Raw genomic sequence first — 23,204 nt, 5'->3', positions numbered from 1 at the left:
GTTTGTATATGTCTGTGCGTGCATGAATGCGGGTGTGTGTTGCATGTTGTATGTGTGTGAATGTATGGATGTGTGAGTGCGTGCATGTTGTGTTGTGTGAATGCCTGTATGTATGTAAGTGTGTGTGGAGGTGTGTGTGAATGGATTTCTGCATGTGTGGATGAATGTGGAATGAGTGTGTGAATCCATGTGTGAATGAAGGTGCGTGAATGAAGGGGGTGGTCTGGAGAGGGAGGGGGCGGGGGGATCCTGGGGAGGGGGAGGGGGGCGGGGGAGACCCCTATCAGTGACAGAGAAGAAATTCCCTGTCACTGATAGTGCTTACCGCCATGGTTTTCGTGGCGGTACGGTTGTCACGAAAACCATGGCGGGGTCATAATCCCGCAGGTGGGCTAGTGACGGCCGCTGGGCTGGAGACTGAAGTGTGGTACATTGGCAGTTTGGCTTGAGCCAAACCGCCAATGTCTTAATATGGAGAAAAGTACCCCCAGCCTGTTGGCAGTACTTTCCTTCATATTAACGCCATCTGCCGGGGTCATAAAGACCCCCTATATATTTTTCCACTATGTGAGCGCTGAATTTTTGAAATTTTAGGTTAGCTGTACTTGATGTTCTTAATCCCAACACAAGAGTTAATTGCAAAGGGAGAAATAAAGGGACAGGGAGTGTCTGGTAGTGAATTTAAGCCTCCCTGTGTTGGTATTGGGTGCAACGACGTTTAATGCACCGGCCGCGGGCTTCTGAAGAGAGATTCCGGTGCTGGCACCTTTTCTTTTACATATTAAGCACTGGATCAGACTGATATTGGCGGGCAACCACATTTGTCTTGGGATGTATTAACATACTTCTGGGCGGTACAGGCTCAGTTTGTTTATTACTGGTACCATCAGACATCCCCAGGGTCACACCTTGAAATAGAGAGGGAGACTGCATCACCACAACCTCTAAATATGTTACCGGCTTAACCACTGCCTATGCTAACAAATAATGTACAAAAGGTGGCATGCATGAGCAGGTCCTGAAGGTGCCTGGTGCTAAAGGCAGGCTTAAAACATATATCTGGGAACCTTTACCCTAACACACAGAGAATCAAGATATTCCCGGTCTACACCCGTTAGGTGCAGTAGACCCGTAAATCCTAGGACAAAGTCAAACTGCAACTCCGAGCTATGAACTTGGGATTTATGATGATATTCCCGGGATGTCTCAGGGTCGTTCATAATTCCATCCATTCATAGTTTTTTGACGTTACTAAATATGTCTGGCAGTGGGTGACAGAACAGTGGGCCCTGGTGATCAACTAGGCGCCAGAGTCGGGGTTTCTGCCTCCCCGGAGAGGGGGGCCAGGCTGGGGAGATTCTGCTGGGCTCCTGGCTCACTACCAGAGGTCACGAAGGCGGGGACGCTGGGGTCGGCTGTGGAGTCTGGCTTGGAGGTAGGGGACCAAGGCTTGGAATCAGGCCTCACGGTTCACAGGGACAATCAGCGCAGCGGCTGCCCATCCAGCTCACAGTCTGCAATCTGTCTGCAGATTTGATGCATGTCCGGCCTTACTGCTGATGGCGCCCTGTGCATCAATGTGTGCTGGCACCCCCAGTGACCACCTGCGCTCTGGATTCCCTCACTACCACCCTTTAACAGGTCCCCCTATAGTCTCCATAAACACTCTGTCTCAGATGCATTTAATTAGTTTTATAACGCCACTCGTACACGTGTAGGGTGTCAGAGCACTTTATATTGCACACACATTACACAGAGAAAATTAATTGAAAGTGTGTGAATCCGTGTATAAGAAATGTTACATAAGGCAGAAAACTACATGGTGTAGGAGTCACATGTCACCATACTGGCAGACTGTATGGATTAAACAGTGCTTGGTCTGGAGAAGCACAAACTCAGAATTTAAAATGTAAGGTTCTATTTAATAATAAGAATTGATTTCTACCCAAATGAACCCTTTTTGCAAAATTAGGATACTGAAAGACTGGGGAAAATCATAATGCTCTAATCTATACCTTGAAGTAGGCATGCAGTTCTTTGATGACAGTTAATTGTGTACTGATCTATATTAGGAATTCAACTTATTAACTGGAAGTAACAAAAGAACCTCTCTGACAAAAGTAGTAACCCACTGATCTATTTGCATTATATGCACTTTGTGATCTGTATGGTACACATTCTTTGCAGCAAACATATTACCCTCTCTGCTAATTTAAAACGTCCAACAGAGAAAACTTTGATATCTCTACAGACAGAACATTAATCATGAGAATTATCTTGACATTTTTATTGTTGCCTGAAAATAGCTGGAGGCAAGGTAGGCTGCAGCAGGTGCTTTTAAAACCATATTATACCTGCCAACACGGCGTCCCCACATGAAGTCAGCATCCAGTGCCGTGGCCCCTGGTCGCACCGTCCCAGCAGCGGTCCTGATTCGATGGATAGGGCATGAAGCCTCCATGACTCTTCCATGTTACTTCACATCAGCACCACAGTCTTCTGCATTCATAATGGGTTGGTGTGGATCCAAACAGAGAGCGAGCTTCTGGACTTCCACCTAAGTTTGAGTTCTTGTTCCAGGGGGTGGGTGACAGATGCATTCTGGGGGGAAGTGTGGGGTGTGGGTTGTTCAGATGATGTTACTATTCAATGTGGTTGTTGTCTTGGGGTTTCCTGTGGGTTATTGTTTAGAATGTTTCTTACTTTGCACAATAACATTGTGCTCACCACAGGCATGGTACTTGCCTGCTATCCCCACACCAGGCTTATGGCGCCATTACCCACGCATCTATGAGGCCAGGCTGGCACTGACCGCCTTCCCCCTCTGCGAAGGCCCTTACATGTTGATGGCGTGTAATGTCAAATTCTTAATGATTGTGTTAAATGGGGACGGTACTCTACTTTGCCAAACAACATAGCCCTTCTGTTCTGCTCTTACAGGAGACTCACCTACTAGGCTCCAGTTGCTCCGCGTAGCTAGATATGGGTTCAACAGGATTTATCATGCCGGGAACACATAGGGCCCCAGGGAAACAGTGGTGCTCCTACATAAAACATTCCCCCCTGGTGGTCTCACAGGTCCACCTGGATTTCCTGGGAAGGTAGGTCATGGTGGAGGGCACATTACACGGGCGCATACACCATTTTTTCAAGGTATATGTTCCTTCCATATTGGTACAGCATACCATGGATGACTTGCAAATGCAGGCCTCAAGACTCCCTCAAGGGATGACCTTTACAGAAGGGCATTTTAATGATATCATCGCTCCCAAAGAAGACTCATTGGGGCCGGATAATACCAGAGGTGGAAAAGGCTACACAACCAGTTGGAAAGCCTGGGTCTCTAGAACGTGTGAGCGGAGTGGAATTCTGGGACCTTAGCATACATACATCTCTCAGCAGCTCATAGTTCCCTGTCCCACATAAACTTAATTCTCCTCCTGGACTCCGATCTCACTTGTACCACGGGCTCACATATTCTGCCTAGAGGTATTTCAGATCATGCCCCTGTAACTCACACCTTTGGCAGACAGCACACGGGCCCTCGACGAATGTGGCGACTCAATGCCTGGTTTCTGCAGCAAAGTGAATAAAGGGACTTCCTAGTGCAGGAGATTGGTCAATACTTTGCCCTGGACCGGGGAAACATAAGTTCCCCTGGCACTCTCTGGATGGCCGGTAAGGCTGCTCTGCAGGGCCCGGTGAGATAGTACCTGAAGGGTAGGAGCAGGCCCAGCACCGACAGATTACCGAGAGTCCAATATCCTTGAGCTGGAACATAAAGTTATGGATCGCCCAATTACAATGGAAAAAATGTGTCTGGCACTTCAAGCCATAAACGCTGGAAAGATGGTTGACATTTTGTAAGGTGCTTCAACATGTATGATCCTGGTCTGTTTTATATTGTGCGACTTGTGGTTTCATACTTTCTCATGGCCGGTGGCAATGTAACATGATGGTTCTGTGTGCAAAAAAGCTCAATATTCAGTTAATGAAAAAAGATATACTGACCCTACACTGTAAAAAAAAAAAATGGCAAGGATTTTATCATGTGCAACATCTACCCTCTTAACACCTTCATGGTGTGCGAGTTTGCCACAATACCTGTTGCCATGCAAAGACTCATTCCTTTCTTACCAAATGATGTAGCTTGTGGGCATAATCATCTATATACACCTATAGGAGGAAAGCGGGATTTTGCAGTGTTCCTCATGTCATGGAATCAGTTTTCTTCTCAGGTACGGTATAGCGCTATATCCAGTTTCGTACATTGTTTCATCACACCTTCTAGTACTACCCAGCACCGATAAAGAGGTTGTTATTGTCACGGTTTCGGGCAGGGCTGATCAGGACTTTGGTTGGGACACCCCTTGAGGTCACCGAATATCCTACAGAGGTAGTGTACTGGGGCAGAAGAGCAGCTAAAGGCATACACGGAAAGGACAGCTATGGATAGGCACAGGAAACAGGAAAGTGAAAGCAGAGCAACCCTTGTTGTGAACAAACAGAAAACGGATTACCAGTGGACAAACACGCTGGGGTTGTACACAGAGTAAGGCGCAGAACCTCCCACAGTGACAGGGAATCTCAATGCCTCTGTGCAGTTTGCTCTTACAGATAGTCACCCTGCCAGCCCCATAGAAAGGAGGCAGCAGAAGTGATTCTGTCTCTGGACCCTAGAGCACAAACAAAGATAGTACTTACATACACAGGACACGCTCTTGTGGGTCCAGCTCGAAACACAGTGGCGATTCCTGAGAAAACAGCAATAGCACACTGTCACTGTTAGGCACGAAATACAACGTATAACACTGGACAAGGATGGGGGCTGGAATTGCCTCCTGGAAACCAGGAGCCAACCCCAGTACACAGGAGGACACGTATACACTGGTGAAGACTGATAGAACACTTACCAGACACAAAGAACCAAGAAGAAACAGAAACAGAAGGGAACAAACAAAGAGGCAGAGGCAAGAACTAGGAACAGGCTCAGGCTGAAGCAAAGGCGGGTCTAGGACTTGAAAACAGGGCGCAAACTTCTGTCTGGGACAGACAGAGACAGGACTGGGAAACTGAGAACAGGCTCTGGCTGGAACAGGCAAGGACAGGACTGGAATACAGGGAGTAGGAAATGAGCAGTAAACAGGACTGGGAAACAGAGAGAAGGTTCAGGCTGAAACAAGGCAGGAGCAGGGCAGAGAAACAGGGAGCAGGCTTTGGAAGAAACAAACAGGTACAAGGCTAAGAAGTAGGGAGCAGACTCTGGCTGGAACAATCAGGAGCAGGGCAGAGAAACAGGAAACAGGATCAGGCTGGAACAGGACAAGAACAAAACTGGAACACCATCCGACAAGGGGTCTGTAACACAAAGGAATTGAAGTCCGATGCACGACAAGGATCTTGAGGAAATGGCTGCTTATAAGCAGCTCCAAGCTGGACTGCACAGGAGAGGTTTCAGGTGTGTGTGGTTTCGGACACTTGCAAGTCCTGGAGGAGAGGGTCCAGTGAAAAGGAGCAACTGGACTTCTCCCATAGAAGACAATGGGAAACAGAATCCGGGTTTTCCTGACTACCAAGCTGTGCATTATGGGATTTGCAGTCCCAAGAAGCAAATGTAGTACTATACAAGTGTACCATAGAGAAAAGAGAAACAAACAGGGGTCAGCAAGGGACTCTAGATAGGTGTTCAAGGTGATTCCCAGGCTTCTGATAGTCCCCTTACAGCGCCCCCTGGAAATGGGACGACCGAGTCGTAACAGTATACCCCCTCCCACCAGTCTGCTCAAGAAGAGAAGGCGATCCTTTGGCTGAAAAAAGTTGAAGAGGAAAAGCCACAGCAAGAAAATCCAACACCAACCTTGGTTGATAAGTTTACAGTCCTGCCACAGATGAATCATCCAATGAGCAAAGCATGTATTAATACCCATATGGGCTCCGATGTCTTTCCTCTTTATTGTTCGAGTGATATGGGAGGAGTGCATGGAGTTGGTTTCTGGTGAAGTGGATTCAAGAGCAAGGAGATCTGGAATTACATCTTGGGCGGTATTCTTTAGGACTTTAGTTTCCTGTTCAGTACTGTCTTCTTTGGAGGAGATAAGTGGTGTATTAGTAACTGTCAGGTCTGTAACACCTTCAAACAAGAAGGATTTGTCTGTTTCTGCAGCTGTATTTACATTGATTGTGGTCTGAGGCTTGCAAAGCATAGAGACTTGGGAGGCATGGGTAACTGGTGTTCTCAAAGTAAACATGAAAAAGTCAGAATTTTCTTTCATCTTGGATGACTTTGGAGTATCAAATTCAGGAGCAACAAGAGTTTTCAAGTCTTTAGAAACTGGATTAACATCTGAAAATGTAGAAGTTTCACAAGCTAATTCTTTAGGGTGATCTTCAGACAAGACTGAGATTTCATCATTGCAAGTGCTCTGTGGTGTATTCATGGTATCAGAAATGGTTTCTTTGCAAGGTGTTTCTACTACAGGTAGTTGATCTTCAACTCTGTTAACATTGAAAGGTTGTTCTTTGGAAAGAAATAGAACTGGAGTCTCTTCAGAAATCACCTTTACACTGTTACCTAAATTTTCAGCTCTAGCCTTTGAATTGATGATGGTTTCTTGCAATAAAACACTAAGAACAGTACTTATCATCAGATCTTCGAATACAAGATTCAAATTCAAGTCTTTAGTTTTAGTGGGACATATTATATCTTTCAGTACTTGAGCTTCGGTTTCAGATTGCTGGGTTTCAGGAGTCTTTAATTTCAGGGACACAGCAGGTGACGTTGGTGTGGCTGATTTTACATCAAGATGAGATACCGGTAGCTCAGAGATCTGTTCTTCACTAATTCTGGAGCTGAAAACAGGATACACATTGGCAGGGATCAGCAGGTCAGGATCAGTGGTTGAGGCTGCAACTGTGTCCAGTTCTAGGAGAAGGCGCTCATTTCTTATGACAGGCTGTTTAGTTTCAGATTGCTGGCTTTCTTCCTTTTCTGAAATCTCCACGGTTTGCTTTGACACAGAAGAGATTTTTAAACTTTCTGAGAAGTCCATTACAATCTTAGTAACTGCGGGTATTTTTTCACAGTCAGAAAAATCCATGAATTCACTTGAAACAGGAACTGTCTCTTCATTGTCTGAAAATTCTATGATATTGTTTGAAAGAGCAGGCGTATCCCCACAATCTGAAAATTCTGGTGTGTGCGCCATTTGAACAGCACTATCTGCAGGTTTGTTCACGGCAAGGCAGGAACCACTGTCATCACTAGATTCAGATTCTTCAACACTGTTGCACAACTTGCCATTAATCTCCAGTAAAGTCATATCTTGGTTTCTTAAGGTGCAGCTATTGGAGTCTGCATCAGAACTCGCTTCTTCCTTTGGCTTTATTTGTTCTGATAGAGGGACTGGGACACTTCCTTGTGAAGACTCTGATCCATCCTTTGAATCAAGAGGTGTAAAATCTCTCAGAGATGTCAGAGATTCAGTCAACTGTACAGGAATTTTCTCTGGAAAACTACAGGCTGAGAGAGAGTCTGAGGAAGAGGCTGATATATTTATAACTGGAGCAGTCTCTTGACATTCATTCATAGCAGGGAAAATCTGCTCTATAGAAGTCTTTGGAGAGGCGCACAAAGTAGCATACTGTTCTTTAAGCCAAAGCTGGTGATCATTTTCTTTTTTCAGGTTTTCAAATTGCCTTGCAGTAGTTTCCATCAGCTGCTCTGTTACTTCTTCTACCTTACAGATAAACAGAATGTCTGGTTCTGGCAACAGTGAAATATACATTGATGAAAAGAGCCCACGGGCAAGATTTCTAGTGTATGTTATAACATATTCATCATAGAAGTCCAATATCTGCCTTTTAATCTGCCAAAACTGCTCTTTTAGTGTGTGTATGTCCATATTGTTATCAAACCCACTCAGAATAGAAAAGGGTTTAGCAGAGCTTTTAGGGATTGAGACTGGTGTATTATCATCTAGTTTGGGAAGAGCACAAGCCTTATGAGTGGAACTAAGGAATCCCACAGTCTTTACTGATCCATTTGATACAGGGTCTAGCCTGCTGACTTGAAAGCTCTGAGGGACTGAAAGGTCTTTATAAGAGTCAGCACTGCACTTTGAATTCTGAGAAACTGGCCTAGATGGGCTGAAGCACTCAACAGAAAACAAGGGAATCGGTAGTGTGGCTTCTTGAACAGTGTCAGGGTTCTTTGTTTTGGCAGAGTGCTGGAAGTGAATCTGGGATGCACTAGCATGAGGCAAGGAATTAACCAGGTTTTCTTGAGAGTAAATGTCTTGTGCAGAAGTAGCAAAAGCACTTTCACTGTTAGGAACATTCTCTCCTGTTTGAGGTAATAGAACCTCCAAAAACTCATTATTACTTTGTAATTCTTCTACAGACAGGGATTGGGGGTCATAATCACATATATTATAATAGCTGAACATTGAGGAATCAGCAAGCCACGCAATGTAGTACTGCATTTGCAATCTTTGATTTTCTTTAACAAGTCTATCCTTTAAACTAAGGCCTTTTTTAGAGGATTTCAGAGAATGTTTAGGCTTAGAAAGGGGTGTCTTAACATGATAGGAAAGCATTTTAGGTTTGTGTGTGCCTTTACTGCCAGGGGAGCTTGAAATGTTTGGGTCGTGCATTCTGTCACGGTTTCGGGCAGGGCTGATCAGGACTTTGGTTGGGACACCCCTTGAGGTCACCGAATATCCTACAGAGGTAGTGTACTGGGGCAGAAGAGCAGCTAAAGGCATACACGGAAAGGACAGCTATGGATAGGCACAGGAAACAGGAAAGTGAAAGCAGAGCAACCCTTGTTGTGAACAAACAGAAAACGGATTACCAGTGGACAAACACGCTGGGGTTGTACACAGAGTAAGGCGCAGAACCTCCCACAGTGACAGGGAATCTCAATGCCTCTGTGCAGTTTGCTCTTACAGATAGTCACCCTGCCAGCCCCATAGAAAGGAGGCAGCAGAAGTGATTCTGTCTCTGGACCCTAGAGCACAAACAAAGATAGTACTTACATACACAGGACACGCTCTTGTGGGTCCAGCTCGAAACACAGTGGCGATTCCTGAGAAAACAGCAATAGCACACTGTCACTGTTAGGCACGAAATACAACGTATAACACTGGACAAGGATGGGGGCTGGAATTGCCTCCTGGAAACCAGGAGCCAACCCCAGTACACAGGAGGACACGTATACACTGGTGAAGACTGATAGAACACTTACCAGACACAAAGAACCAAGAAGAAACAGAAACAGAAGGGAACAAACAAAGAGGCAGAGGCAAGAACTAGGAACAGGCTCAGGCTGAAGCAAAGGCGGGTCTAGGACTTGAAAACAGGGCGCAAACTTCTGTCTGGGACAGACAGAGACAGGACTGGGAAACTGAGAACAGGCTCTGGCTGGAACAGGCAAGGACAGGACTGGAATACAGGGAGTAGGAAATGAGCAGTAAACAGGACTGGGAAACAGAGAGAAGGTTCAGGCTGAAACAAGGCAGGAGCAGGGCAGAGAAACAGGGAGCAGGCTTTGGAAGAAACAAACAGGTACAAGGCTAAGAAGTAGGGAGCAGACTCTGGCTGGAACAATCAGGAGCAGGGCAGAGAAACAGGAAACAGGATCAGGCTGGAACAGGACAAGAACAAAACTGGAACACCATCCGACAAGGGGTCTGTAACACAAAGGAATTGAAGTCCGATGCACGACAAGGATCTTGAGGAAATGGCTGCTTATAAGCAGCTCCAAGCTGGACTGCACAGGAGAGGTTTCAGGTGTGTGTGGTTTCGGACACTTGCAAGTCCTGGAGGAGAGGGTCCAGTGAAAAGGAGCAACTGGACTTCTCCCATAGAAGACAATGGGAAACAGAATCCGGGTTTTCCTGACTACCAAGCTGTGCATTATGGGATTTGCAGTCCCAAGAAGCAAATGTAGTACTATACAAGTGTACCATAGAGAAAAGAGAAACAAACAGGGGTCAGCAAGGGACTCTAGATAGGTGTTCAAGGTGATTCCCAGGCTTCTGATAGTCCCCTTACAGCGCCCCCTGGAAATGGGACGACCGAGTCGTAACAGTTATGACCATTAGGCCCCTTTCAGGTTTTCTAGAATTCTTCATTTTGGGAAGAATTGCTAGGTTACTGAGGAGCATCTGTCTGGTATAAGTGTTTGAATCGTAATTTCTTGTCATCAGGATCTCACTCTGACATACTGATTTTCGTTGCCTAGTCATCATAGGCACATGTCATAGCAATTTTGCCGCTGGTAAGTAGTTAAAATATCTCGGTGGATATGATGTTGAAATAAATTCCTCCAATATAGTAATAGTTTTCAATGGTTGTGTTCAGGTGTGTCTCCTATGGTTCACAAAAGCCTATTTTATTTATATATATATATATATATATATATATATATATATATATATATACACACACACACACACACACATAAGCTTTCAACATACACCTTACGTAATTATCATCCATATTTTAATTGTTCTGGCAATATGTCATATCCTCCAGCCATTGAGTCACTCTGAGGGCTAGTCTACTCCCCCAGTGTTAGGCCAGTCTTTGGCCAACAATAGAGAAACTGCTGTGAATTTTAGGTGTGCGTCTCACTGGCTCTAACATCATGTCTGTGACAGCCTGTATCATTTGCTCCCAGAATTGGCTCACTTTTTGACATCCCCATGCCACATGTCTGAAATCCACTTCCCCTGCGCAACACTGCACACATGCAGCATTCTCTCGCAATCTATAGCAGAAAAGCCTTAATGATGTATAATACATTTGATGCTAGAATTGAAAATGTATAATTCTGAGATTGCAATTAGGAGTAAGCATACCCAGGAGTGCACAACAAAAGCTCCAGTCAGCAGGGCTCAAAGGTCTATCAAGCAATAAGTTCAATTTCTCTGGAGCCGGTTGTTCCACTACCTGATTGTCTCATTGAGACACGGTGTATATGTGTGTTATGAGTTCCTGTGATATATCGCTGGTGAGTAACATCTGTAGTGAATTAAGAGTAGACGGCTCATCAGGAAATTGTGGGTATAGTTCTTTCATGGCAGACCGCAGCTAATAATATATGAAAGCAAATAACAGAGTCTGCCACTGCATTATCGTCAGATTTGTCAACTCCACAAATGTCCCCCCTGAGTACATATGTCCCATTGTTTGAAGCCCATGTTCTCCCTTTAATGTTAGCACACCTCTCACTGGTGACTGAGAGGTGTGGGGGTTAGTGCAGTGAGAGTGCCGGAGCATACAATGGAAGCTTTCCCGCTCAAAGGCTCAAGGACCTCCAGGCTACGTCAGTGCAAACTATAGTATTTATCTCTCCCTTGGGATTAAGTTGCCTCTTACGTGTCAAGAATGCTGTCAGGGGGATGAGACGGGCATCATCGGTTTCAACTACCAAATGGGGCATGAGGGTGTATTCAGTGCTGCGCAAATTGTGCTTGAGCGCAAAAAAGTACAGATAAAGATCAGGGGCGCTGAAGCCGCCTTGTTCATAAGGTAATGTTTGGGTATTCCAACTTATTCTCTGATGTTTCTTTGCCCAGATCAAGGTTCGTAAATGTGACCAAAGATTTCTAAAAAACTGGTGAGGTAACATTATGGGTATATTTGTAAACATACATAAGAATTTAGGTAATATTACAATTACAACTAATCCTGTGTAGTCCGCCAGGGACACGCGGAGGTGTATCCACCTAGCCACTTGGTCTTTCAAAATAGTTTCTAAATTGCTCTACCATAGTTATATCGGAGTACAAGGTCCGGGTCCCCGTGGACACATATCCTTAAATATTTGACCGGCTCCGTACTCCACCTCAGTTGAAAATCCAGTGGATGGGACGTTATGGTTGACGTAAGGGGAAGAACCATATATTTGGACCAAATGATACCAAGTCCAGAGTTTCGCTTATATTTAATGTACTCTCATAAAATGGGTGCCAGGTGGGTATGCAAATCCCGTACATAAAGCACCATGTCATCCGCATACAGTGATATGACCAAGGGGTGTTGGGTAAAATGCAGGGCAGCCATAGCGTGTTGTTGCCTTACTATGCATACTTAGGGGCTCCAGGGCCAATGAGAATAAGAGTCAGAAGAGAGGGCACCTCTGCCTCGTGCCCCTTGATATGGCCAGTAGTTCAGAGGTGTATCTGTTGATCCACACGCAGGCCTTGGTATCAATATACAACAGGTGTAACCGTTAGAGAAACATCGGAGGGATCCCCATACGCTCGAGTATTGTAAACATATATGACCATTCTAGTGTCAAATGCCTTAGAGGCTTCTAGAAGTACAGCTACAGCCTACATGGAGGAATCTAAATAGTTAAGTAATGCGAAAATAGTGCACACGTTTTGAGTCATGGGTAAGTGTGGAATGAGGCTAGATTGGTCTGGCAGTATCATGTTAGGGAGAAGGGGCTGAGTGCGGGTAGTCAATATTTTGGCTAGGATTTTTGCAGCTATATTAATTAAAGACAGCAGTCTGTAAGACTCACATTTCTCGGGCAGTTTGTATGGCTTAAGTAGAATGATAATGAGGGCCTTTCTAAGGGGGGGAAGCTGTTGTTGTTCATACCACTCTTCATACACAGCAAATAGATGTGGGGCTAGTACATCTGCAAATTCTTTATAGAATTTGCCTGTAAGGCCGTGAATACCATTGGACAAAGTGCGTATTGCCTCTTTAACTTCATCAGTGAGGGGTTGTGACAGGTGTTCACGCTGTCCTCCCAATAGCCATGCCAGTGCTATGTCGTCGAAGTAGTCCACAAGCTCCACTTCTGAGGCGATGCTATGCGTCTATATAGGTCAGTGTAGTAATCTGTGAACATAGCAAGTATAGTGGGGGTGTCACGACCAAATGAGTCATCCAACTTAATCACTTTTGCAATGTATGTGTGTGCCCATGGCTCTTTAACCTTGTTCGCTAGGTTTCTGCCAGGTCTGCCCCCCTCCACATAGGCTCTCACCACATTTCATTTAGAAAGGTGATCCATTTCCTGCACAGCTAATTCTTTATATGGTGAGATCTGTTCACGTATTGCGGCTAGAGTGTAGTGGCTTGGAGTGGACTCGTATTGGGCTTCGAGATTTTGTATATTATGATCTGTTTTTTTGCAATTGTCCGTGTATATCCCATAACACCTCTGCACACATACCAATGCATAACCCTCTAATGTAAACTTTGAACACCTCCCAGAGAGTGGCAGCTTTCTCAACTGAGCTTATATTGTTCTGAAAGTAATCATGGATGGCTGTGCGGAGAGCATCTTTAAACACAGGATCTTGTAAGGCTGTGGGTCGAAACCACCATGTAAGGGGTGCAGGAATGTATGTTGGTAGGATTAGAGGTAATCACACTAGTGCATGATCAGAGAGTGTTCTGGGCATATGCTGAACATCAATCATCCAGGGGGCTACCACCCGAGTCACTAACCAGTAGTCTAATCTGGACCACATGCCATGGACAGAGGAAATGAACGTTTCTTCTCTACCTGTCGGATTTTGGTGTCTCCACAAATCCACTAGCATATTTTCCTCTGTTCCCTCCTGCAGTACACAGGCAGAATGTTTGCTCTACCAGTCTCTGGTAGCCGACCAGTCAAGGCGGGGATCCTGGTATGTGTTTAAATCTTATGATGGGTTCAGGTTGTAGCATGTGTAATCAGCGCCACATGGATATGTAGAATTTGGGGTCATCCACATTTGGCCCGTATGTCGTTATTAGGGTGAACGGGGTGCCACATAATCTGTCTTGTATTAACACAAAGCACCCTAGTTCATCCGTTTCTGAATGGGTAAGTGTAAACGGAACCCTCTTATTTAGAAGGATTAACACTTCCCTGGAATACAAGGAGTAAAAGGAAGCTATCTGTGTACCTGCTCATTTGGCTCCAAAATTAGTGTCTGTGTGTTTGGTAAGATGTGTCTCCTGCAGGAGGCCAATGTGTTTGTAATGTCAGCTAAATATGCAAGTATCTGTCTGGTTTTCCTGGGGTTATTTAATCCTTGGACACTCGAGGTCAACAATGACAGTTGCTGTTTAGTGGCAGGCATCACTCAGCCAGTGTATGTTGAATGTGGATGCTATCCTTCTATATATTTGCAATATAGCTTGTGCAGCTGGTAGGCAACAGCATAGTGGTGTTTGGACATAAACCTGTAACAAATCCCTTCAACCTCTCATTTTAGCAACGCAGTTATGCTAAAGAAATCAATGTACCAAAACATTATTAAACGGCTTGCTTCAGGATGATAAACATTGTGAGACAAGGCGTACAGCGCCTTACACAAAAAGAACAACATTAGGAGTGCACCTAGTGAGGGCCCGCTAGAGGCTTTGATTACTCTCCTGTTAGTTGGAGATGGCTAGGAGCATATCTATCAGGCCTTTGATATGGTGAGTTACCACTAACATTCTGAGCTCCAGTCTGCCACTCATTTAGTCAGAGTTTTGGTCAAGACTTATGAGACTTTTGTGTCATCACCATGGCAGCCCCTGATACTGTATGGTGTATTTTCTCTCACTGTGCAAAGTACTGTGTCTTTATCTCTAAAGTTCATGAGCCAGGCTAAAATGGGGGCGTGGTGTTGCTCCAACAGGAGGCCGAGCCATCAGGGACCTGTATGTGTATTGTACCACCAGCATGTTTGATAGGTTCTCCGCTGCAAAGATATTCCTGAGCATCACCTCCACCAATTGATCCAGTGACTGTGTGATAGTGGATTCCGGCACCCCAGGATTCGCAGGTTGTTGTGGCGGGATCACACTTCTAAGTCTTCAATCTTGGCATGAATCACCACCAGAACTTTCTCCATGTCGAGGCTTTTTGAGGTGACAAATTCTAGGTCAGCTTCAGTATTAGAAATTGCCTGTTCCGCTGTTGTGTGCCATGTAGTTTGCTTATCTAATGTGGCTGCCATGTCATCGATGCGGATATTGAGGTAATTATTTTTGCCATCAATTGATTGAAGACTCTGTTGCATAGCTATTAAAATATTCTCTAGAGTAATTTCACTCGCAGGCGGTGGATCCTGGGCAGGATCTATTTTGGAGTAGTTGGAACTCTGGTGTTTCTCCATGACTTAAACCTGAGGCGCGGCTGGTGTTTGTCTGCCTTTCCCATCTGTTCTGCCTTCCTACTTATCTCGTATCAGAGCTTACAGAACCTCTCTGGAATGCACTTCTGAGTTCAAAGAAGACCTTTATTGTTGTTAATACTTCCCCACCCACAAGTTCTTGAGAGACGAATTAATAGACTTCAAGCACACGTTCAAATGAGTAAAAGTAGTCGCAGCAATGAAAACAAAATATATCACAGTACTTCTCAGTTGCAATGTACACAGCATATAGATAAGATATTCAATGCAAAGCAAAAAAATCTTCAGCTTCATCTTTCTGGGGTCTGCAAGTTGATGACTCCGGTCAACTGCGAGAAAGAGATTATCTACCCACACGGGAGACTGGCAACTGGCGATTAGTTCCAGCCTGAGTTCAAGCAGATTCGAATCTAAATCTCTGAAGCCCAGAGTCATCCTTACAAAAGCGTGCCCCCTCCTCTCAGACTCGGGAAAACTACACAAGCCTTTGGAGACTGGCCAGATCTCCTAGACTTCTCCTCTTCCCAAGCCTGAGCAGAAAGGAAAACACCAAATGTACTCTCTCTTATCAGGTCTAGTCTGGTGTGAAGAAAACAGCTTGGTTCATCTTGTGGAAAAACATAGCTTGGAAAAATACAGCTTGGATTCTCAACTGCAATGTCTAACTCCACGTTAAAGGCAATAGGCAGCTAACCTAAATATCAAATGTCTAATGTCATGTCAAAGCCAATAGGCAGCTAAGCTGAATACAGAATGTAATGTCTAATATCATGTCAAAGCCAATAGGCAGCTGAGCTGAATACAAAATGTAATGTCTAATATCATGCCAAAGCCAATAGGCAGCTAATCTGAATACAGAATGTAATGTCTAGTATCATGTCAAAGCCAATAGGCAGCTGAGCTGAATACAAAATGTAATGTCTAATATCATGTCAAAGCCAATAGGCAGCTAAACTGAATACAGCATGTCAAAGGCAAGAGGAAGAATACAGAATGTAATGGCTAATGCCATGTCAAAGCCAATAGGCGGCTAAACTGAACAAAACATATAGGGGGTCATTCTGACCCCAGTGGGCGGTGGACGCCGCCGGCCGGGCGGAGACCGCCAGAAGACCGCGCCGCGGTCAAATGACCGCCGCGGTCATTCTGACTTTCCCGCTGGGCGGGCGGGCGACCTCCAAAAGGCCGCCCGCCCGCCCAGCGAGAAAGACCTAGCAACGATGAAGCCGGCTCCGAATGGAGCCGGTGGAGTTGCTGGTGTGAGACGGGTGCAGTGGCACCCGTCGCGATTTTCAGTGTCTGCTTTGCAGACACTGAAAATCAGAATGGGGCCCTGTTAGGGGGCCCCTGCAGTGCCCATGCCAGTGGCATGGGGCCCCACGACACCCCACGACACCCGTTCCCGCCAGCCTCTTCCTGGCGGTGTAAACCACCAGGAACAGGCTGGCGGGAAGGGGGTCGGAATCCCCATGGCGGCGCTGCTTGCAGCACCGCCGTGGAGGATTCCCTGGGGCAGGGGAAAACCGGCGGGAAACCGCCGGTTCCCCTTTTCTGACCGCGGCTTTACCGCCGCGGTCAGAATTGCCCCAGAAGCACCGCCAGCCTGTTGACGGTGCTTCTTCCGTCCCCGGCCCTGGCGGTCCATGACCGCCAGGGTCGGAATGAGGCCCATAATGTGCTACTGGTGAACATTGAGCAACTAATATGTGCAGTGGTGAAACACAAAGTCATTGGTCAAACACAGTTAACAGCATCACACCATCGTGAATCGGGTGTGTGTTTTCCAATCAGGGGAGGAGTAACACCAGTGACCCCCCCGACCCGGGAGTCTAGCAACGAAGATCCAGTAAGTTTACATGTTGGGTCTTTAGTATGTACTGTGAAAACGTGCGCCTCCTTGTAAGCATCCATTTAATACCCCAACCCTAGGTAAAAAGATTCACATCCCCAGCACGAGCCCAGCACCCTATGATGTGCAGTTAGTGAGTTCCACTTACTGATTGCTGTCACTGGTGGTTTTCATAGTGTTGATCTATGTATTTCTCACACCCGAGTCAGTGGTTCCTGGTCATGCACGACTCCCTCTGTGCACTGGGACCCTCATGAGTCCCACTTCCTGCTGCCTCAATGGGATCTGTGTACTTTGCTACTGCTGTATTCCAGTATTCTCGACCAGTGCTTTGAGCTGCCATCGTGGTGGGGGAGAATGAGGGGAGGGTGGGTGGACTTGAGGCGCAGCCTTAACATGAACTGCACCCCTATGTTCGTACCCCAAAAGTTGAATCTCTCCCACTGTCGCTGATGGCTAAATCCCGCAATATAATAGGGACAATTGGCAGTGCTGGTCTTCACTGTTTTCCATGTTCCACGCACCAGTCTGTCACCCTCACCTCTTCAGCCATTCAGGATGCACCAGCCAGGGAGTGCAGGTCTGCGTCTTCCCTTATTGTAGTTTCCGTCTCATGCATGCCCCAGGATATAGCTTCCACACCCTGCTACCGCCATGCATAGGGTCGCACCTCTGCTCCAGGGGACCATGTTGATAGGTAGCTGTCTCAAACGGTTCTCCAACGAGCCCAAGTGAGGGGGTAGACAGGCCCCCCACACTCCCGCCACAGGTCAGAGCAGATTGCTCACGGGCTGCTCTTCTCTCAATGCCCGCTGTGTGTGCCAGTGGCCAGGGGCGAGGAGTACAGTTCGCTCATCTCTGCCAAAAGGGTCCATGGCAGTCGCTGTGGTCTACAGCAGTCAGGTGCACCCATAGGGTGTCCAATGCTATCGTAGTTGTTGCTCACCAGTTCAAGTCTCTCGCCATATTCTCTTGTGGCTTTCTGTGAGATATGCAGCCGCCACCTTAGATCGTCTAATGTCACCCCTAGGAGCAAAGGAGTGTCGATTTGGGGGCTCTATGTCAATTTACATGCTTTTTCTTTCTTTAGATTGTACAGGTTCCGGTTCTCATCCTCCACACCAGAGCACTAGGTTTTCCCATTGAAGGTTGCTGACAAGCCGGTTTTTGGGCGGATGCCGAGTTCTAGCCTGCAGAGCTGGACTAACGTGCGGCCATCTTGCTCTCTAGCCCCCCACTGACAAAAATCTATTTTAAATGTATCTATTATTTTCTGTAGAAACGGAAGGTCATATGTTGGAGCTACCATAAATTACATAAGCATATAAGGGAGGGAAAAGTCTTTCACAACAAGTCTGAAAAAGGGGCTTGGGTTTTTTCAGATGTTAATATTATAAGAAGATGGAGTTAAAATATATCTCTGGTTCTCTTTATGCTGCAAATGTTCCAAGTCTTCCTGACTTGAAATTGGTTTCAGAATCATTGTGCTACATGAGATCTGTCAACTATGGTTTAGCTGTTGATAACATCTTTTACAGTGGTTTCAATTTTCTAGTTGCTGCTAGACACAGATTCATTAGCCCATGTTCAACAATAAGAGAGGGATGTAGGAAGAGGTTTTCAACAAGGGGATGGTAATCTAGGTCAGTAAGGATCTTAGCAAGGTAATGTCACTGGCAACTTGGCTAATGAATATTTTTACAACCAGGTGCAGACGTGCTAATGGCAATGTAGAGTGGTGTCTCTTCGACAACTTCTTAGGAACTTTTAGTTCAGTATGTGTTTTTTAGGAATGTGGAGTGTAGAGATGCAGCCTCATGGTTATCAGAGTAAACCAAATTATCTTTCAGCACTCGTATTCTATTTGTTTGAACATCTGCTCCTCTTCCTTGTTGAGGAAGGCATGAGCAGAAACCCCTTTGCTCTTTTCACCAGGTGTCCTCTTCTTTTAGAATGAAACTTAGTCATCTTCCCTAGACTTTCAGGGACCCTGTGGAGAACCCCTTGCCAAAGTTGTATTTACATGAAAGATGGTGTGGGTGTAGGGAGCAAAACTAAGGTAATTTGCAAATCAATTTCATTCCCCCAACTATGATAAATTGACAGAGAGTACACCACAACTAGACAGAGAAGGGAAACAAACCCCAGTCTTACCGACAACCCCTAATCTAGAGCAGGATAGCACAGGGCCTCAAGAAGGTGTTGGGAGGTAACAGGCAATTGCAGCCCAAGGCATCAAGGAATGTCTTCAAGGCGTCAGGTACTCCAATGGAAGTGGTGTAAATAACGTGCAGCCATTTGAGCTTGGCTGTATAAACAAATATGCGTGTTACAGAGCATAAAGTAAACCTAAAATACAATGCCAAGGAAGAACACAAAGGTGGTTTTCTATTTTTAGCATTAAAGAGCTGTGCTAATTTTTGTTAAGATCAGAATTCCAACCACGAATCTCAAGAAAACTGGACCTGCACTGCAGCCACTGGCAGGAAAAGCACAAAAGGTAAGCGTACACCAGGCAAGTGGAAGAATCCTTGTGTCAAGACACGGAGGCGCTGCCCCCAAGGGAATCAAACACTGGATCAAAATAAAGGAGCCGCAGGGGTGGAAACGGACTTGAAACACGTAAAGCTGAAAGAATGTCACATTACCAAGCATAGTATAGTGCACTGCATTGCATGCCTTCTTGTATTAGCTCAGATGCCCTGGAAGCAGTCGCCTGTTGAACCAAAGTGCGGCTTGCAGACTCATGAATCAGCTCTACTGGAGAGTTATCTGAATGTATTAAACAACTGCACCTGCCCATCCTGCAAAGTCTCCAGATCTCCAACTCCTAATGTGTTTACGGTCATAAGAAGTAATGTGGACAACTCCGTTTCTGACACATGCACGTGCATGCAATGTGACCTGAATCCATTGATCCATCCGTGTCCTCACAATAACACCCACCCCTTGACCCCACCTCAAAAAAACTGCACAAGATCAAAACTGGGAATCAGTTTGGAAGAGACTGGTGATGAAAAGCTATGATAAAAAAAATGGTGCATGGAGGAAAAATAACGGCTCTCAAGATCTATAGCTGACGAAGGCCCCACTTCATAATCAGGACACTCGGGTGTCAGTGTAGTGCAGGGAGGCAACACAGGCAAAGAGCTCACCGTCTTAACCTTAGAAATGTACGGTGCCAGGTGAATTTGCCAATGTGCAGGCAACCAAAACTGAACTGCAATAAACCACCGAGTAACTTAGGATGTGTCCAGGATGAATAAGAAAAGAGCTGTGAGTCAAACCCTGTCTCCCAATAAATAAACTGCTCCAGTCGAAAGTTGGGCATCTGCAACCTGCTTCTAATCTGCATCAGACTTGAGTATGCGCTGGTAAGTTGCTTTTTGAAAGAACACGTGTTAAGGAAGGATTTAAACAGATGGAAACCGACGAAGAGGACACTTCATCGGGTACCATCGGAGGATGGATTATAAAAGAACAAAAAAGAGACATACCCAATGCAGTATCAAGATAGTTCATGTAGGCAAACTCTGCCAAAGCTCACTACTATAGCCAATCATCCTGATACTTTCTAAAACCTGAAATATTGTTCAAATCAATGAGTCAGTCTCTTGCTCGCCTTCTATCCAAAAATGTATATCCATAGGTTGTTAGAGCCTGTATTACCAAAGTTCTGAAAGTCTGAACAGTGTCTGATTTTCTGTTGATGTTATTGGCATGGGTTAATTGCCTTCCGTTTGTCTGGGCGAGGTATTTGCTTTGTCATGGCGATTTCCAAAAGTGGCAGTGTAATGATATCTGAGAAAAATATAGGCCTCGCTAAGGATGGCGAGAATTTGCACATTTCATGGCTTAAAACCGTAAATTCTTATCAATAGTCTAGATGCTGTGGGTTGTATGGCACATTCTCAAAGCTGCCACTGAATGAATGCACCATTATGCATCAGATGGTACTGGGATCCAGGTCATCTGCACTTGGATGACTGAAACAGCATGTCAACAAATATAAACCGAGGCAGTTGAGTTAAGAGTGACTTCACATTGACAGTGAACCACTATGATGTCAGGAGGCTTGCAGTTGTCTGGACGTGGTCCCCTTGACTGACTGTGGCGAGCCCAACTTCAAATGATAGTTACGGAGTTATGTCCTTCCACAATAAGAAAACAAGAGGCCAAAGAGTTAAAAAAGAACAAAGGCCTTCTCTCTTTTTCGGCACAAGGAAATAACACACATCAATTGGGATTTCTGAGATCAGAACTTTCTCTATGGCTCCTTTTGTCAAAAGAGGCTGAAATTCCTACAACAAAATGAACAAGCTGCTCTGTTGGTAGAGGTGGTGGGTCAGAAATGAATGGCAGGGCACAGCCATGATGAATTATCTATAAGACCCTCCTGAAGGGGCGTAGCTTTGGGGGTGGGGATCTTTTTTTTCTAACCAATTGTATTAGTTTTTCAACACAGAGTAATAAAACTTTACATGCTGCTTTATACCCTACATACCCGGCCTCCCCTTTCCTTCCTTCCTTGTGAATGAGTTTCATTTAGCATAGACATACCACCTACACAGTGGGGGTCATTACAACCCTGGCGGACGGTGTTAAAGCGGCGGTAAGACCGCCAACAGGCTGGCGGTCTTTGTTTTGAGTATTATGACCATGGCGGTTACCGCCATGGTCATCCGCCGCTTCACTGTTCCGCCCGCTGGGTTGGAGACCTGGGTCTCCAGCCCGGCGGGCATCACAATACCGCCGCCGGTATTTCGACCCGGCTTACTGCAGTGGATTTCCAGTGGTAGGAACTGCCATGAAATCCATGGCGGTAAGCCCTATCAGTGCCAGGGAATTCTTTCCCTGGCACTGATAGGGGTCTCCACCACCCCCCACCCCTACCCCGACTCCCTCCCTTACACCCCCCACCACCCCTGCCACCCCCCAAAGGTGGCAGGGCCCCCCTCCCCACCCCGACCCCCAACATCACATAACTCACACACACACGACACGCAGGCACCACCAACACACATACACGCACACACACCAACATACATGCCTACATCCACGCACTCAGTCAGAAACGCACACATATATACAGACATACACGCACACATCCATACAGAGATACATACAGACATACACGCACTCATTCCCAAAACACGCAACACACCCGCAAGCATACACGTACTCACAACCCCCCTCTACATACACAGACGCACACCCCCATGCACCAACACAACACACAACACCCCCCCCAACCCCCACCCCTAACGGACGATCCACTTACCTTGTCCGTCGATCCTCCGGGAGGGGACAGGAGCCATGGGGGCTGCTCCGCCGACACCACACCGGCAACAGAACACCGCTGCGCCGAATCACAGGATGTGATTCGCTGGACGGTGTTCTGTTGGCGTGGCGTTGGAGGTGGAGCAACCTCCACTTCCCCGCCGCCCACAAGTATGGCTGTTGGCGGCTCTCCGTCGTAAAAAGGAGAGAGAGCAGCCAACAGTCATAATACGCCGAGCGGCAAACCGCCACTACTGGCGGTCTCCCACACGGCGGTCCCTCGGCGGTCTTGTTAAAAGACCGCCGAGGTTGTAATGACCCCCAGTGTCTTTTACACTTAATCCACCACATCAGGTCCTCAATCACCAGTTCACTTAAACCCTTTGTCATATTTCTGGGGACATCTCCTTGCCTCGTACACGGGCAACTCCATCTGGGTGCGCCAGTCCACTCCCTGTCTCCATTGTGTGACCGAGGGTCGAGTTGCTCACCAGACAGGATTTTGCAATATCCCTTTTTGCGACCATCAATGCTGTGCCTGTCAATTGTTTGTCTGCCCGCGTACCCCCCACTCCCTCCAACCATGAATGGAGACAACTCCAATGTCTGTCCCACAACCATAGCTAGTGTTGACACTACCTGTTGCCGGTAATGCACAATAATGGGACACCACCATACCATGTGAAAGAAGTCCGCCGGGGGCCCACTGCATCGGTTGCACTTGGGTGAGGGTCTGAGTCCTGCATGGTGCATGCCGTCTGGGGTGAGATACACACAGTGCAGGTAATATAATTGAACTAGCCTCAATTTGGTTGATATGACAAGCACTTGCAGCGCCATTAAGGCACCCCTCCAGTCCTCCTCTTCAAGTGGCCCTACCCAGGCCTCCCATTTAGCTGTCAGGGGATGAAGGGTTACCAAGGCATTCAAAACAA

Source organism: Pleurodeles waltl, chromosome 10 (assembly GCF_031143425.1).
Source record: "Pleurodeles waltl isolate 20211129_DDA chromosome 10, aPleWal1.hap1.20221129, whole genome shotgun sequence".
Taxonomy (NCBI): Eukaryota; Metazoa; Chordata; class Amphibia; order Caudata; family Salamandridae; genus Pleurodeles; species Pleurodeles waltl.
Note: the sequence above shows the minus strand (reverse complement) of the source record.